This window comes from Lytechinus variegatus, chromosome 15 (assembly GCF_018143015.1).
Source record: "Lytechinus variegatus isolate NC3 chromosome 15, Lvar_3.0, whole genome shotgun sequence".
Lineage (NCBI taxonomy): Eukaryota > Metazoa > Echinodermata > Echinoidea > Temnopleuroida > Toxopneustidae > Lytechinus > Lytechinus variegatus.
The window spans coordinates 11,553,878-11,571,745 of NC_054754.1; the positions used below are offsets into that span (position 1 = coordinate 11,553,878).

Consider the following 17,868-nt stretch of genomic DNA (forward strand, 5'->3'; position numbering starts at 1 on the left):
GAATGCCACTTAAGTTTCTTTATATTCAAAATGAAGCGCTTCAGGATAAGTAAAAAAATTAGGCATCCTTTTTTTTATATAGATAGTTTCAATAAATCACAGAAGTTTCAACTTTTTGCGCACTATTTTCCTTGTAATGAAGTACAATAATCTTAGAAAATCAATTGAATTAGAGCAGATTGGGTATTAGAGATATCTACATTTGATGAAACGTCCGCCCTTTGAAATTTCAGAGTTTCATTGCTCTGCGCGGGGAGGAATATCTTCCTCTACCAATCTTCTCCTCTGTTTTGCGAGTTAAAAATATGCACTTGCTAAATTGTTTGTAATCAAATCTGATCTTTCCAAAGAAAGTATTCAATATATCTTTGAGAAAACCCTTTTCTCGGGACCCTTTCCCTTTTATGGCAAGAAAAATTGATAAAACGCTTTAGCTTCCGCGCTTCGCGCGGAGTTATTATAATTTTAATTTCCTCCATTGTATACCTCTTTTGTGCATTCACAATCACTTTTGAAAACAAGGTTCAAAATCGCAATATAGTCAACCGAATTGGAGGTACTAGAGACAAGAGAAACGGCTCCTTTTCATTTTAATTTATGAAACACTAAAAGCTTCGCGCTTCGCAAGGGAGGGGGAAACCCCCCTCCCTGCCCCCACCCCCTAAGTGTTGGCACGCTTCGCGTGCATTTACCGCCCCCTCCAAAATGAAATCCTGGCTACGCGGTTGCAGTCACCTATCATGACAAGCCCAGCAGACGAGAAGCTGAACTTGGTGTTAGACCCGAGTTGTAGTTAATTCTACGCAGACCCGCAAGTTGCTAGAGTCGGTTCTCATTTGGGTTTTAAGAAAAATAAATTGGAAAAAGTGAACTGAAGCTGTGGTATTTTAAAATGAATTAATCAACGGAGATTCCACATTTTTTTACACTCCACTAGCGTAAAAGATTTTGTTTTAAACCGAATAAATGAATATGATAAATAAAAACAGCAATTGCGAGAACATGTTTGCTATCCGGTAAATGATGTGAACTTTTAAACTTGAGGATATGATAGGATACCCCCCCCCCTCCAAGAAAAAAATAATGACAAAAAAGCAAACTCACAATAAAAGAATTGAATATGCTTCCAAGCATTGCATGCCAACATGCAGGCGCGGTTCCGGGGGGGGGGGGGTCGGCTCTAAGGAGTGTGAAGCCCCCCCCAAAAAAAAATGCTGAAGCCCGCCCCCCCCCAAAAAAAAATCTACCACATAGGAAAAATAAACATATTATGTCTGCCCTATATTTCAATGCAGTATTCCGTTTATGTCGCCAAGTGCTATAAAATCAAAGTTTTTACTATTCTTTTTTTTCTGCACACTTTCTTTTTGTTTGTGCTTTCCTTTTTGTTTTACCCTTTGGCATGCACACTTTTTTGTTTCGTGTATGTGTGGGTTTCTTGTACGTTGATTTGATAATGTTTTATTATTTCTTCCTTTTGGCTTCGCCCATTTGCATTTTAGAATTTTAGACCTATATCTCTCTCAAATTGATTTGTAACAAACCCTTAGGCCTAAGGGGCTGGAAATATTATTTTTTATGCCAACATGCAGGGATCATTTTAAGAAGCTTTAGCAAATCTTTTATATGAAACATTGAAACATGGGGCGTGAAACGGTGCTGAATTTTCGGGATATGTTTTTATCTTTGTTATACTATGTACCCATTCCACTATAAATGCTCATGGTGCTACAGAGAGAACATTGAAATACAGGGAAATGCTAGTGTTTATTCATACATCAACATTTTCCCGGGAAGTTCGGTCATTAGAGGCAACACTGGATAAAAGAGTTTCGACAGCCAATTACAATATGCGATCATGAAAGTTCATCTGTGTTTGTTGTCTCTTTAGCCAATATAGCAAGATTAGATTGGTGGAAGAGCAGGCCCTACTCGATTCCTAAAAACTTATATGTTGTAAAACTATTTCTTGTTGTATTCGCTGTCGAATTAAACGCGGAGAATTTCCTTGGTGATTCTTCCCCTTGATATATATATATATATATATATATATATATATATATACTTTTATTCTGTAATGCCTTTTTTCCTCCGAGAACCCCGTCCAGGGCACCCCGCACCCACACCACCCGCAACCGTTGAACACATCATAGCAAATCGGCGACATGAAAAGACGGTCTTTGTAAAGACTCTTCTCATGGAATTCCCAGCTTTTGTTATCCAATTAGCACACTTCCTTGACCTCAATACTGTTCTCAGGGAAATCCCTCTCGTCGATTTTGGAGCCTCTATTACAAATTATTCTAAATTTTGTAAGGATTTTCTTCTTATATTAACTTGAAATATATTTGATAATGTTATAAATATATATATCGATCTATAAATATTTATTTACGATCGGCTTATTGGGTTTAGCTATTTTTTTAAAAAAGGAATATAGGGTCTGAATTCAATACTAATATGCAGTAGATGCGATATGGAGCACGAATGCTCGCTCGCGATTGCGATTATTGCGCAAGTCTCGATCGACTCCCGCCCGCGCGTTTCCGTTTTACACCCTGGCGAAGGCATTTTCCGGAAAAGTAGCCAAAAAGCGACTAGCGAAGAGTCTACACACGTCGCTGGTTGCATGCATGCAGCGTGCGACCACTGCGACACAGGTTACTGATGAGAGCACAGAGTTCCTCGGCACTTACTGGCACTTCATGTACAGAGAGAGCGGCAGTCAGGAGTGAAATCCGAACATGCTTTTGCAGTCGCGTTGTTTATGATTTTTTTTTCTGAAAATAAATTATTAACTAAATGAATAGAATGACAGACAAAATCAAAATAAACAGATACTTATAATGGAAAGACAAATTGAAGTTTGATGGATTGATACATTTAGAAGCTGCCGAAAGTTAGATATAGAAGACTGATAAATAGATAGAGACAAGATAGACAGATAGATAGATAAAAATAGAGAGAGAGAGAGAGAGAGGTGGATAGATAGATAGATAGAGGGAGAGAGAAAGAGGAGAGATGGATGGATAGATAGATAAATAGAGAGAGAGGGGGAGAGACAGAGAGGTCGATATAGAGAGGGGGAGAGAGAGAAAGAGAGAGAGAAGGATAGATAGGGAGAGAGAGATGTTCGGTAGATAGAAATATGGACGGAGAAAGAGAGAAAAAAGACAGACAGATGCTAGACGGAAGGAGAGAGATAGAGAATTTGAGAGACAGATAGATCTTGTTAGATAGATAAAGAATGAGAGAGACAGAGAAGATAGACAAATTAACAGATAGATAGATACATAGATATATATATATATATATAGATAAAGAGAAATAGAGAAAGACAGACAGATTGATAGATAGGTAGATGAGAGATAGATAGATGTTAGATAGATAAAGACAGAGAGACAAAGAATATTAACAAATTAACAAATAGATAAGTTAAAAAAATAGATAGATAAATAGATAGAGAGAATAAGAGAAAGACAGACAGATGGATAGATAGATAGAGATATTAAATAGATAATTAAAGAATGAGAGAGACAGAGGAGATTATTAACAAATTAACAGATAGATACTCTAGTTAAAAAATAGATAAATAGATAGAGAGAAATAGAGAAAGACAGACAGATGGATAGATAGATGGATAGAGAGATAGAGAATTTGAGATAGATAGATGTTAGATAAAGAATGAGAGAGACAGAGAAGATTATTAGATAGATACTGCAGTTACATAGATAGATAGAGATAGAATTTGAGAGATAGATATATAGACAGATAGAGAGAAAGACAGACATCAGCAAATCGGCAAGGCAAATGATCAAGGCAAACATTCGTATTGAACCTGGAAAGTATAAGCTCAGCTGCATTTGCAAAATTGTACGGTAGTTATGCGGATAACTTCGGTGCGGACTTTGGATCGCGCGCCCAGCTGATAATGTAAACAAACGTAGACGTAGACTCTTCACTAGTCGCTTTTTGGCTACTTTTCCGGAAAATGCCTTCGCCAGGGTGTAAAACGGAAACGCGCCTCCCGCCCTAGTTTGGAAAATTATACATTTACAAGGCCTTATTTAATTTGTTACTGTTGGGCCTAGCATTTTAACAGCTAGATGTACATGTAGAATGATTGAATTTTCAATGTTTTGTGATGTTTATCTGATTATTCTTCATAAGTCAAAATCATATATTCAACCTGTTCTACTCTTTAAATGATCAATTCCAAGACTGTTTCGAGCACCCGGCGGCACGGGCGCCGGGTGCCCTAGCGCAGAGGGGATATTCGGGCAACGCTCCGCGGCCGCTTTTCACCAAAATCGCGGCTCATTGTAGCAGATAAATGCGACCGGAACGGAATGCGAAGGGAAAATATGCGAAGCTTTGGAGCGGACTTCTTTCTTCTTTTTTTTTTTACGATAAGAACAAACCAATATGCTTTGGATCGGATTTCTTTGTTTTTTTTCAAAAAGACAAAAATGCTATGCCTTAGAACGGAAATTTGAGTGTAAAATGGGGGTCCCCTCCGCGGCACATACCCACCGCATTATATACTGAGTGCCCCCCCCCCTCCCCCGGGATTTTAATCAAAAGAGAAAAATCAGATAAGCATAATGCTACGAATTTCATCCGAATCGGATGAAAAGTAAGAAAGTTATGACATTTTAAAGTTTCGCTTATTTTTTACAAAACAGTTTTTTTTTACAACACAGGCAAATGAGAAAATCGATGATGTCCCTCACTCACTTTTTCTTTTGTTTTTTTATTGTATGAATTATACAATATTTCAATTTTTACAGATTGACAATAAGGACCAACTTTACTTAATCATACAATGTTTAACAATGGTAATTCAACATGTTCAAGGCAAAAAACACTTTGTTTCACAGATCAATGAGAAGAAAACTAGAATATTTTATATAACAAAATACAAAAGAAATAGTGAGTGAGTGATATCATCAGTTCCCTCATTTGCATAATGACCGGGATGTTCATATAACTATTTTGTAAAATCGAAACGAAACTTTAAAATGTCATAACTTTCCTATTTTACATCCAATTCTGATGAAATTTTCAGTGTTGTGCTTGTTAGATTTTTCTCTTTTTATTCAAATCAACTTTTGTTGAGATGGACTTGTCCTTTAACTTTAAAACTGGTTTCTATTCAACTGGCTTAAAGTTCATGCCTACCCCAGAAAAAACTGATGATTTCAATAAAAAAAAATCAAATCAAACAAGTGTAACCATGAAAATTTCAATAAAATTGGATGTTAAGTAAGAAGAATATGAAATTTTGGTTAACATAACAATTGGGAGAATATTTCGAATCTTTTGTATTTCATACAACGCAATACAAAGAAATAGTGACTGGATAATGTCATCAGTCCTCTAATTTGCTTTGGTTCGCACCAAGCTCATTAACTATTCAAAAACCCTATAGTCATGAATATCACTTGGATGAAATAAGCTACTTTTTCAGGGCTTGCCGACTGACTGACTATGCAGGATGTGCACGTAGGCCCAAGTGTTTTGTTTTGTTATAACTTTCTTATTTTACATCTAATTTCAATGCGAGTTGGATTTTTCTCTTTTTATTCAGATCAACTATTTTGTTGTATTGGACTTGTCCTTTAAGATGGTAAATTATAACAGGGGTCTAAAAGTGTAGTCTGTTGTGCAAACCTTTCACTCAAGTTAAAAATCTGAATTTGCAGCTATGATTCCTTGTGCTCTAAATGCCCTCTAGAAACGGCAAGCTTTGTATCTATTCGTCCTTGTTGATCAAAGTATTATACACATCTCTGGTGAATAATTTTATTTTATGACCTTCACTTCTGAACTGGAAGGGTGAGGGGTGCTAAATGTCATTTCAGTTAGTTTTGTGTACATTTACATTTATTTTAGTATAGGACCACAGTTTATTATAACTACATGTATGAATAATAAATGTGAAGTATAACTGTACTTGCATATATAATTATTGCACCATTGAATAAGCAAAGTCAATGTGCCTCATACCAGGCCTCATAAATACTATAACTTATTATTATGAACGGTTTCAAAGTGGGGGGGGGGGGCATGCAAAAAAAAATCTACAATCCTATGATCATTTTTTACGTTTTTGTACAAGGTTTTGGAAAAAAAGTCCCCCCGCCCCCACTTCCGTGGCCCCTGATGAATACACACAATGCATGTTTACTGTTAAATATGAAACTAAAAGAATTTTGCTTATATCCAGATGTTTGTTATCATCACATTCACTGTATAAAGCATTTAAGGAAAATATATTCTTCTTGAAGATATAAAATGGAGAATCCATTTAAAATATAAAATATATGAACTAAATATAGAAGGGGGGGGGAGAGGTAAACTATCAGGGGTCAATCGTGTAAATAGCTCTATTGGTTGATAATGATGATAAATAGAAGGTATACATTATGTAGTTCATTTTATTTCACCAATTAGGAAAACTTATTGATAACACACAGGGAATGATTGTATGCACAGCCCCCCCCCCATCACAAGTTAATTTGCATATAACTGTCTGTCTTAGTACACTACTTGGAGGGGATTATAGTATTACCAGAAACACAATAGAAGAGTTGTATTAGTGGTAATTGTATTAAGGTCAAGAGTCTTAGGATTAGAGGATTAAATCTTCAGTAACAGTGTGAAAATCTGGTGTGCTGTTTCTAATGGGATGTTTTCGTCATGCATGTTTGTTCAAAATATTTTCTAACTATGATGTCTATGCTTGCATTCCTTGTTTTCTTGAAAATTTGATATACTTGTGTAAATTTCCTATAGAAAAAAATATGGTGGATGGATTTCCATAGAGAGATACGATTGATTGGCTCAATCGTAACTATTTCTAAGACGGGGCCCTGATAAACATTATTGGGTATTCCCTCAAGCATGACGTCAATATTATGCCCACTCGATCGGTCGTGGGCAACGATATTGCACAACGCTGAATATTACATGGTAGGGTATTAAAGTGTGTCATTGAATATTCCAAACAGATAACGTCGTATACGAACAAAGTTGATTTTGAGCATTAAATCTTGACTTTGTATACTCTCAATGAAGTAGGGGAAGTGATATGATTTTCCACGCTCATGAAGCCGATGCATGCTTGATCATTCGTGCATAACACGATATAGCATGTACAAAATCAATTCGACGTTGCACCATCCAAGAATGCATTGCGTAATCTGAGAAGTAAAGACGTCATAAATCCTTAGTAAGCTCCCAAATATTGAGAATAATCAGTATTGTCATAAATTCCTACACGAGGTCTGTATAACTCTTTAAACTATTGGTAGTAATAAAATATGTACTCCAATATCAAAGTCATTGGTTGTTCCTTGATTTAAAACAGATTTAACTTTGTCAATTCTATCAATATGATTCAAAGAAGTTCGAATCCTTTTACGGATCTTGGGATTCGTTTAGTGGATTTACGGAATCGTTTAACGGAATTACGGATTCTTTTACGGATCTACGGATTCGTTTAGCGGATTTTTTTACGGAATCGTTGAATGGAATTACGGATTCGTTTAACGGATCTACGGATTCCATTACGGATTCGTTTATGGATGTTAACTTCATTTATATTATAAGGATACGATTGATATCACTTTGCTTCAGTTCTGATCTAAGCAGCATCGAGTCAACATGAACCCTCCTGATATGTCCAACCGGCGTTACGCATGTTCCCAATGCAATAGGACCTATAGTGGGAAGTTTGATATGCAGGGGCATGAACAAAAAGCTCACCCTGATACAGAAGATGAAGGCAAAATTAAATCTTCCTATACGCTGAAGAAGGTACGATTGAAGAAGGAACAAGTGAGGATGATTACTCCGAACCACCCTCTCAAACGCAGGGAGTTGAAGAATCTAGTGATTCAGAAAACGATGGAGAGGATGAATCGTCAATGTCAGAGACAGATAACATGGATGAAATTGAAGACAACCTTGCTTACCAAGTGCAGGCCATGACAGCCACCAAGGACCTAAGAGACGAAAAATATCAAAATATATATTTCAGAGGGAATGGAAGAAAAAGACGCTAAAGAAAAAGCACACGTGAAACTACCGTGGGCCGTCAAACGCATCTTTTTTCGATCTTTACTCCAAGTTCTTGCAGCAGAACGTTAGCCTAGGAGAAGCTGACATCAATCACGAGATCGTTTCTGATCTCAATGAAAGACTAGAAAATGGCATGGAATTCCAGAAAGCCGTACAAAGAGTCCTAGCCAGGCATGGTCCGCAATTTGATGGTTTATTCCAGTTCCAAGATGGAGGTGACGATGACGACGATGATGAAGAAAAAGAGAGTGAGGATGGAGTCTACAACTAAAGGCACAGCACCACCTTGTCAACAAAATAAGCCAAGAACTTGAAAACGCCGTCAACATAAATGACAAATTGAACTCTATTATTTCCATCGTCAATATTCATACCAGCCATAGATCTACATGGATTGTGTTACAGCGAAGATATAACAGTTAACAATTATTTTGTCTACACAATACGTACTTAGATCACTTTTACCTTTGTATCAAAATCTGCTTTGTGTATATGTCTGGAATTAAAATGGAATAAAAATGAATAATAATAACATGTATTGTACAGTGTTCTATGTTATCACCATGTGGCTGAATGGAGTTGACCTGAAGCTAGTGCCATATATGTAATACAATTTGTGTGAGTCAGAAAGCCAATAAAGAGAGACGTGTATGCTGGTCAAAATGAAAACTATGGAAGCATGAAGTAACCGATTGGAGCGAAGACGCAAAGATTAGTTTCTTACATTCTTCGCTTTGTTCGAAAAATCAAAAGTTTTTTCGACCAAGACTTCGCTAAGTAGTTTGCTTTCTACCATTTAGCAAAATAACCGATTGGAGCGAAGATACAAAGATTAGTTCTTGCATTTCTCGCTTTGTTAGAAAATCAAAGGTTGTTTTCGACCATGACATCTTGAATAGTGCGAATTCTTTCATCTATTATAATATAGATAGAAAAGAAGATGCAGTGAATAGTTCTTGTATTCTTTGCTTTCATTTAACAAAATACCGATTGAAATAGATTGAAAAATCAAAAGTTTTATTCGACTAGGTTTATTATAAACCTTTTGCTAAATGGTAGAAAGTGAACTCATATAATATGAGTTCACTTTTTACCATTTAGCAAAATAACCGCTTAAAGCGAAGAGGGAAACTTTCAATCTGTGATAGTTTTTTTAGATTCATTTTGATTAGTTTTTTTATTCATATATCAATAAAATAGAAAATGGCTGAATCTCCAGATATAGAATTTACTTCCCGCAAATTCGAGGCAACCTCGCCTGTTAACAGTGCTACCCTTAGGCTACCAGGATATTCTTCCTACAAGGCATTCTACAACTGTTGGATTTATTATCCTACCTTTATTGTGTCTATAATACATAAGAAATGGAGAAGATTATGAAGAACTGTAGAACGTGCCAAAAATGAAAGGCAAAAAAATCAATGGAAGCGATGACAATTCAAGGGGTAGCAAAGGACGTGATTTGGGGAGACCACGGAGACCTGTTGGACAGATATGAAAAAGATTGCGTTCCGGGGATAGAGTCAATCGAGAATCGTTGCGTAGCGATACCGGGGTGTATCATCTCCAATCACTATACGCAACGATGTCTGACCAAGAGAAATACGAACTATTATATAGGCATGGCCTGCCTTTCGAGGTGATAGAAGATTGGACAAAAGGATGGAGGAAAGGTGTTCTCCAGCGAGTGTGTGCAACAATAAGGCATTGATCGAAACCTTCATCTACTGCATCACTGAAAAGACGGGGATTCCAGCCACCGCCTTTTCAATTTACGAACATCCCCGATGGATCAAAAGAGGGTATATACGGCTTGGAAGGTACTTTATAAAGGACCCATAAATAAGGCCTTGCCAATAGATGAAGTAGATGAATTCTACTCATATTACTTGTAAATATGTAAATTACTTTCGCTGTAATATATGGACATAGGTTTTTGATATTATGACAATGTAAATTTGGACGATCTACACGCTCTAATGGAAATATTGAAAGGGTAAGTCAAACTTTGATATTTTTCATTGCTATTATATTACCCAAAATCTGTTCTGTAACATTTGCATTCTTTTAATCCTTCCATTCAATTTTTTGTTTGTTGATTCGTTGCCAAAGAAACTGCGCGTCGCTTCCAACCGATACGTAACACTACTACGTCACTGCGCTTATTTGTTATTTAAATGATCCTCTATTCAATGGCCATCCGATCTTTCCGCACTCGCTACTGTTATACTAATTATCCCTATTCAATGGCCATCCTATCTCTTCGTATTCACCATTGTTATGGTAATCATTCCTATTCAATGGTTATCTTTCCAGACTACTCTTCCATCGTTATGCTAATTTCCCCCTATTCAACTCTTCATTGTTATGCTAATGATATTACGTCATATTCTTTTGTGCGCGCGTCCGCTTGAGTGAACCTGTAGAATGGCCATATCGCCGTCATTATTCTCTGAGGTAAAAGGAATAAATGTTTTTAACCTATTTATGATGCCTATATGTTACGAGAGATGGTTTTGCAAATATTGTCAATGTGATATTTCCAGGAGAGTTTGTTATCTACATGGACTCCCAGGAATTTGATTGACGAGACACTTTCCAGATGAATATCTTCAATGCATACATCAAGAGGCAACGAATCTATAGTATTACTGAATACCATGTATTTGGTTTTTTGAAGATTGATAATTTGTTAGCTCTAATCCAACTCAAAACCTTAGTTAATTCATAATTTATTATTTCAGCAAGGGTAAGCGGATTCTTGTGGGAAAAAAAATAAATTTGTGTCATCCGCAAATATAATGAAAGATAGAATACTGGATGCTCTGCTAAAGTCATTTATATACAAAATAAAGAGGAGTGGTCCCAGGATACTTCCTTGCGGCACACCACAGCTAATATTGCACATGAGGGGTGATCATTGAAATAAACAAATTGTTTTCTGTTGGAAAGGTAGTTCCTGAACCAATCCAAGGCCTTCCCACGAATACCATAATGCGAAAGTTTATGAAGTAGAATGTTGTGGTTTATTGTATCGAAGGCCTTGGGGAAGTCCAGGAAAATACCAACCATATGGGAAGACTGATCGACTGCATGAGTAACTTTTTCAACAAAAGATAATAATGCATGAACTGTACTATGCTTTTCTCTAAAACCAAATTGGAAATTAGAGAAAATGTTATTATCACAACAAAATTTGATTGTTCTGTTATATATTATTTTTTTCAAAATTTTACCAAAACACGGTAAGAGGGATATTGGCCGATAATTGTTAATGTTAGATTTATCGCCTTTCTTAAAAATTTGAATAACTTTAGCAATTTTCATGGAATTGGGGACTTGTCCATGAAAAAATATTAGAGACATATTGAAGATGTAAGCAAGTGGTTCTGCAATATATGGAATGATAGTTTTAAGTATTAGATTATTGATGTCATCATAGCCAGAACTTCTTTTATTATCGAGGTTTGAGACAGTATCAGTAATTTCATGAGGGTAAGTAGGGCATAAAAATATTGAGTTCGGATTGGGTGGGGCAAGAAATTTGGCAAAATGTTTGTTGGAGGGCGCTATATTCTTAGCGAGGTTATATCCGATCGATGAAAAATGGTCATTAAATATATTAGCAATGGTAACAGGCTGTTGAATGATCTCATCGTTAGATCTAATTTCTGTTATAATGTCTTTATTTTCTGAGATATTCATAGCTTGCTTGAGAATTTTCCAGGTGTTTCGCATATCATGTTTATGTAATTGTAGCTTATTTTCAAAGTATTTTTTCTTTTCAATACGAATAATTTTAGTTAAAGTGTTTTTATAGGATGTTTGTTTTGCTCTTTTTTGTGTTCCTTTTGATTTATATTTATAATACAGGTTATTTTTCCGATTTATTGACCGAAGTATGGATTTTGATATCCATGGTAATCTAGGGGACTTTTTGTAATTCATCTTATTGTTTCTCTGTTTTGGAAGGTGAATGTCAAGTTGGCCTGAAAGCAAATCACAGAATTTATCATAACAAGAGTTGATGTCTTCTATATCATAAACACAGGACCAGTCGATATTTTCAAGACTAGCACTTAAATAAATAATACGCCTTAAGGAACCGACACCTTGCCGAATGTTTGATTGTGATATTTTGTAAGATGTCATGATTGGATAATGATCAGATATATCGGACAAGATTATAAATGAATCAGGATGGGGATGGTATTAGAGAAAATATTGTCAATGAGTGTAGCAGATAAATTTGCGACACGAGTTGGTTTGGAGACAAGTGGTAGGAATGAGGCCGCTAAAAAAGTTTCAAGTTCGTGCGCAATATTATTGTTTGTAGTTTTTAGTATATTTATATTGAAATCTCCCATAATAAACAGTCTTTATTGGTAAAAATAGGGCATCGCAACAATTCCGACAAATGTGAAATAAATTCATTAGCATTAGAATTGGGAGGTCGATAAACGACACCTGCAATGATATTCCTGGCGCCGGTGACTTCAATTTCTATATAAAGAGATTCAATAAAGTCATTGACAATTGAAATATTTTCGTGGACAGAGTAACGAAAACTATTATGAATGTATAGAGCAACGCCTCCACCTGTCCTGCCCTGTCTGTTTTTGTTTAATAATGAAGTTATAGTTATTTAAGGAAAATGGAAGGTTGGTGTCCTGCGATAGCTACGTCTCTGTAAGACCCATAACAGACAAAGGTTTGGGTGATGGGCTATTCAATATCAATTGTAACTCATCGAAGTGCTTGCTCAAGCTCCTTATATTCAAATGAAGTAGGGAGAATGTATTGGAGTAAAAAATTCTTAACAATATCATTAAATTGGGAAACGGTTACGTATTTACTATTTACAAAGGAAGTATGTGCCGGGTCATTGTGATCAAAGTCAAACTGCAGCTCTTCAGCCGATGAACTAATGGCATCAGCAATGAAATTTTCATATGTACCTGAAGAACTTGTGAGGGTTACGTTAGTGGGGGGAGATCTAAACAAATCAAATAGTTCGTCATCTGTTAGAGTGTTAAAAGCGAAATTGTTGTCCACTCTGGCCATTGAGAGCTAGGAATTAAAACCTGTAGAAAAGAATAATTGCCAGTATTGAAATCCAATGAGACATTGTTCGTGCTCTCGTTGATAGAGGAGTAGTGAAAGATGAAGACAGGGGAAAGAAATATGCAGCGGTAACAGAAACAACGGTAGTGAATGACAGGCACACAAGAAATTGACAAACAAGATGATGATCGCAACACTTAACAAGTCACAGACAATTACGAGGAAGAGAGGGGGAGGGAGAAAGGGGGAAAGCAGGAACAGGGGGAGTGGTCTTAGAATGAAAAATGAGAAAAGAATGATGTAGAAAAACTAATAAGATGCAAAAAACACACTTAAAAACAAAACAACGTACGAAAAAAGGATGTGTAAAAAAGAATGCAATGAATGCAACAGAGAACGAGCACGTGTAAAACTAAAATATAATAAACTATAAAGAACCAGCAGCAATTACCCGTGGCAGCACAGGGGGTAGGAGTCATTTTTCTTTATCAAAGTTTGTGTATGTGTGGGGGAGGGGGTGACATTCTTGTATGTACAGCTAGACTGCCTATTCACACTGAAAGCCAAGCAGTTTATTGATGAAATATATTTAGAAAACCGATTCATAGCAGACTTCTCTTTCAATATAGATAGGATCTTGGGTTGAACTGGAGGAAAAACTGCAATAATCATTATAGAGTGAAATCCAAATCTAACTATAAAATGGAAAAATGTATTAGAACACGGTGTATTCAGTAAGCAGTCAAGAGGCAATTATTGTGATATAGAAATGTTATGATTACATGTATTGGGTCAGAAATAGATATGTAAGTACATTGCACATGTACCTTACAATGTACATTAGACTGCGGTTGTTTGTACTTTTTAAATTAAAGGTTGCTCAATCATATATAAGTATAGCAGGATGTCGAAAAGAAGTGATAGTGAGAGAAAGGGGGGGGGTGATAAAATGAGTGAGACAGAAACAGCGGTGGGAAAAATGAGTCAGACAGACAGTGAGGAAAATGAGAGACAGAGAATGGGAAAAATGAGAGACAGAGGGGAAAATGAAAGAGACCCACACGGGGAAAATGAATGAGAGAGAGATAGACAGACAGTGGGAAAAATGAATGAGAGAGACAGAGAGTGGGGAAAGAGAGAGAGACAGTTGGGAAAATGAATGTGAGAGACAGTGGAAAAATCAGAGAGAGATGAAGAGAGAGATAGAGAAATTAAAGAATACAAAAGAGCGAGACAGAGAGAGAGAGAGAAAAGGTTTTAGATGTTAATTGTGATAAAAAGATAAGATTTGTATGGCTTAAATGGGCTTTTTAAATTTTTTTTTAAGAGGTTTTTGATATCTTTTTTTTACTGGTGGATCAAATAGTTATGCATTGAAATAATAAAAAAATCTTAGAAAGTACACTGTAAATGTATATCTTATGGAATTATTGTGTCTTTAAAAGTTATATGGGCATCTTCACTGATTAGAATACAATATTTAATTTCATTCAAATAAATAACAATATTGATACGTGTATGTTAGATTATCATGATTATGTCTTTTTTCATAAAAATATAACACACAATGTATAAAATATAATCATGTTAATTAAAGGCAAGATATGCTACAACAGTATACAAATGAAAAGATCATAATATTTGAGATGGCATGTTATAATGCATAAAAAAGGTCCCTGTATGTCTGTTATAGATACACGGTATTGGCTGTTGAAGCGATAAACCATTTTTACACTGTTATATTCATATCTACAGGTTTAATAAACATCTACATAATTATGTACAACAGAGTTTTGTAGAATACATGTCAAACAAAATATGTGTAGCAAAAAAAGTAAAAATGCCAGTGTTGCCAATTTGCAGAAGAATGAAATTTGCCTTTAAATAAAAGGGTTAATAGCAAATCTATTTAAGACAATTTTAATTTTGGGTTTTGGAACTTAGCACTGAGTTGATTATCTGACTCAACCAAACAACTTCATCATAATATTATGTTGGAATTTAGATTTACTGCGGCATCAATCATTCAATATAAATATTACATTTTACGTCAAAGAACTAACCATGCACTGAACTGTGTACAACAGAGCACTGGCACACTTTGATTTTGCAGCGTTGACATGGTTGAGTAGCAGGTAGCCCAATCTCTTAAAATATAGGATTAAATACAAAGGAAGTGTTAATGAAACTGGGCAGAAACATTAGATGTAGACCTTCCCCCCCCCCCCCCCAGCAAACCCCCAGTCAACACTTGTTTTCAAAAAGCCAAGTCAGAATAGGGTTAACCTCTTTGTGAAAACTGCCCACATTTTGTGCTTTGACTCAATAACTTACGATTCAGAGCCTTAGAAAATATATATTGGATGCATCAGAAGGAGCTAAAATGTCTGCACACAATAAGCTCAATATCACTTGGCATTTAGCATCAGGAATTAAAAGAAGGAAATTAAGCACTGAAATCATTAAATTGGCAACACATGTCTGTAAAATCGTTTTACCAATGCTTGTTTATTACGATCACACTACATTAGTATTTTGTTAATCACACAGAAATGAAGTTAAACATATGAATTGGCGAACATATTACTAAATATAGTTCATTTATATTTGTAAATGAATTTTAGAGACATTAATTTTGTTGAATGTGTGTAGCAAAGAAAGAAAATGCCAGTGTGGCCAATGTTCCGAAGAAAATCTGATCAAATTTGACCTTAAATAAAAGGGTTAATAGCAAATCTATTAAGAAATTTTTAATTTGGGGTTTTGGAACTTAGCACTGAGTTGATTATCAGACTCAACCAAACAACTTCATCACATGTTGGAATTTAGATTTACTGCGGCATCAATCATTCAATATAAATATTATGTCTTACGTCAAAATACTAACCATGCACTGAACTGTGTGCAACAGAGCACTGGCACAGCTTGGCCTTGGAGCATTGAGTGGCAGGTAGCTGAATCTGTTAAAATACAGGATTAAATATAAAGGATGTTTTAATGAAACTTGGTAGGTATGTCATTGGATTGACCTAATTATCAAGAAAAGGTAACCTCAAAGATTCATCATGAAGGTTTTATCTCCCGATTTCACTGATGTTGACATAGATTCTAGGCCTACAAATAATATTCTCACTTTATTCTCACCTGATCAGCAAGCAGGTGACAGTTTGTATTGTTTGTATGTCAACTTGAAAGAAATTGGGAGATAAAACCTTTGTGATGAAGTTCAGTTGCAACATGTACCGTCGCAAGAAATACACATCGCTTGCATGACAGTGTATTATTATTGCTGGAATAAAGACCCGACGGAAGTGACCGAATCCGCGCTTATTTTGCTTATTTCTCAGCAATTACACAATTTCTCCCAGAATCCTTTGGCACATATTTTTCATTCATACAAACAGACACTTGGGTGGTCATTATATTAGATTCTGTAAAAAGTCATTTTATTTATCTTTAACTGGAAAGGCTCTATATTTTCCTTGCTGATCTAGCATGTATTGTTATGATCTTTACCTCTGATATTTTGCCTCTGCCATTTTTACCTCTGCCATTTTTACCTCTGCCATTTTTATTCCTCTGCCATTATTACCTCTGCCATTTTTACCTCTGCCATTTTTACCTTTGCCATTATTACCTCTGCCATTTTTACCTCTGCCATTTTGATCTCTGCCATTTTGACCTTTGCCATTATTACCTCTGCCATTTTGACCTCTGCCATTTTTACCCGGCACCTCCGTAATACTGCATAACAATGATCATAAAAGAGGAATAAACATGTTTACCAGATACGTATCCACACCAATTACATTATATGTTCGTTCCTTTCTTCATAATAATGTTGTTCTGATGACTCCAACCCCACCATTCGACCATTATAAGCTACAAGATCCCCAACTTATTGTTAATTCAATATTTAGAATCGATGTAATGATTATGAGTTTGATATAATTTTCAGCATCATAGATAATTATAATCGATATGGGCCTAATTATAAGAATTCAATTTGAGTAGAATAACTCACGAGCCGGGCTCACGAGGGACTATGAGCGACCATCTCGCAATCGGTAGTCCTTCACGGAGAGGGTTTGCGCCCACCAATAGCCCTACCTCGCTCTACCCCTACGGATCCTGGCGACATATAATTAACATGTTGATGCATGCTGCATTTATTATAATGTTAAATTAAATGAATCATAATAAATAATTTCTTTAATCCAAAATGGACATTATACCAAGTGTGAATTAGACCAAACGATCATTAGACCATATGACAATTAGCCGAAATGAAAACTAGACCAATTGACGATTAGCCCAACCGGTTGATAGACCCGTGTTTGGCTAATTAACCAATTTGGCATTAAACTAAATGGAAATTAGACCAAGTGGAAATTAGACCAAATGGCCATTAACCATATGACAATTAGCCGAAATGAAAACTAGACCAATTGACGATTAGCCCAACCGGACGATAGACCCGTGTTTGGCTAATTAACCAATTCGGCATTAGACTAAATGAAAATTAGACTAAGTAGAAATTAGCCGAAGTGGAAATTAGACCAAATGATGTTAGACAACCTGGTAATTGGACTAAAAGGTTTTAGCCCAACTGCTGGGTATTAGACTAACTTGGGAATTAGACGAATTGGATATTAGACGAACAGGTTGTAGACGGAATGGTTTCAGACAATGTGAAGTTGGACGAACTGATTGATAAGT

At 35.8% G+C, this 17,868-nt stretch overlaps 1 protein-coding gene across 1 annotated transcript in view; it reads left to right on the plus strand.

Moving 5' to 3' along the window:
• The window catches only part of LOC121429158 (putative methyltransferase DDB_G0268948), a 38,462-nt gene that overhangs the window by 10,840 nt on the left and 9,754 nt on the right, over nt 1-17,868 (plus strand). The window lies entirely within an intron of this gene.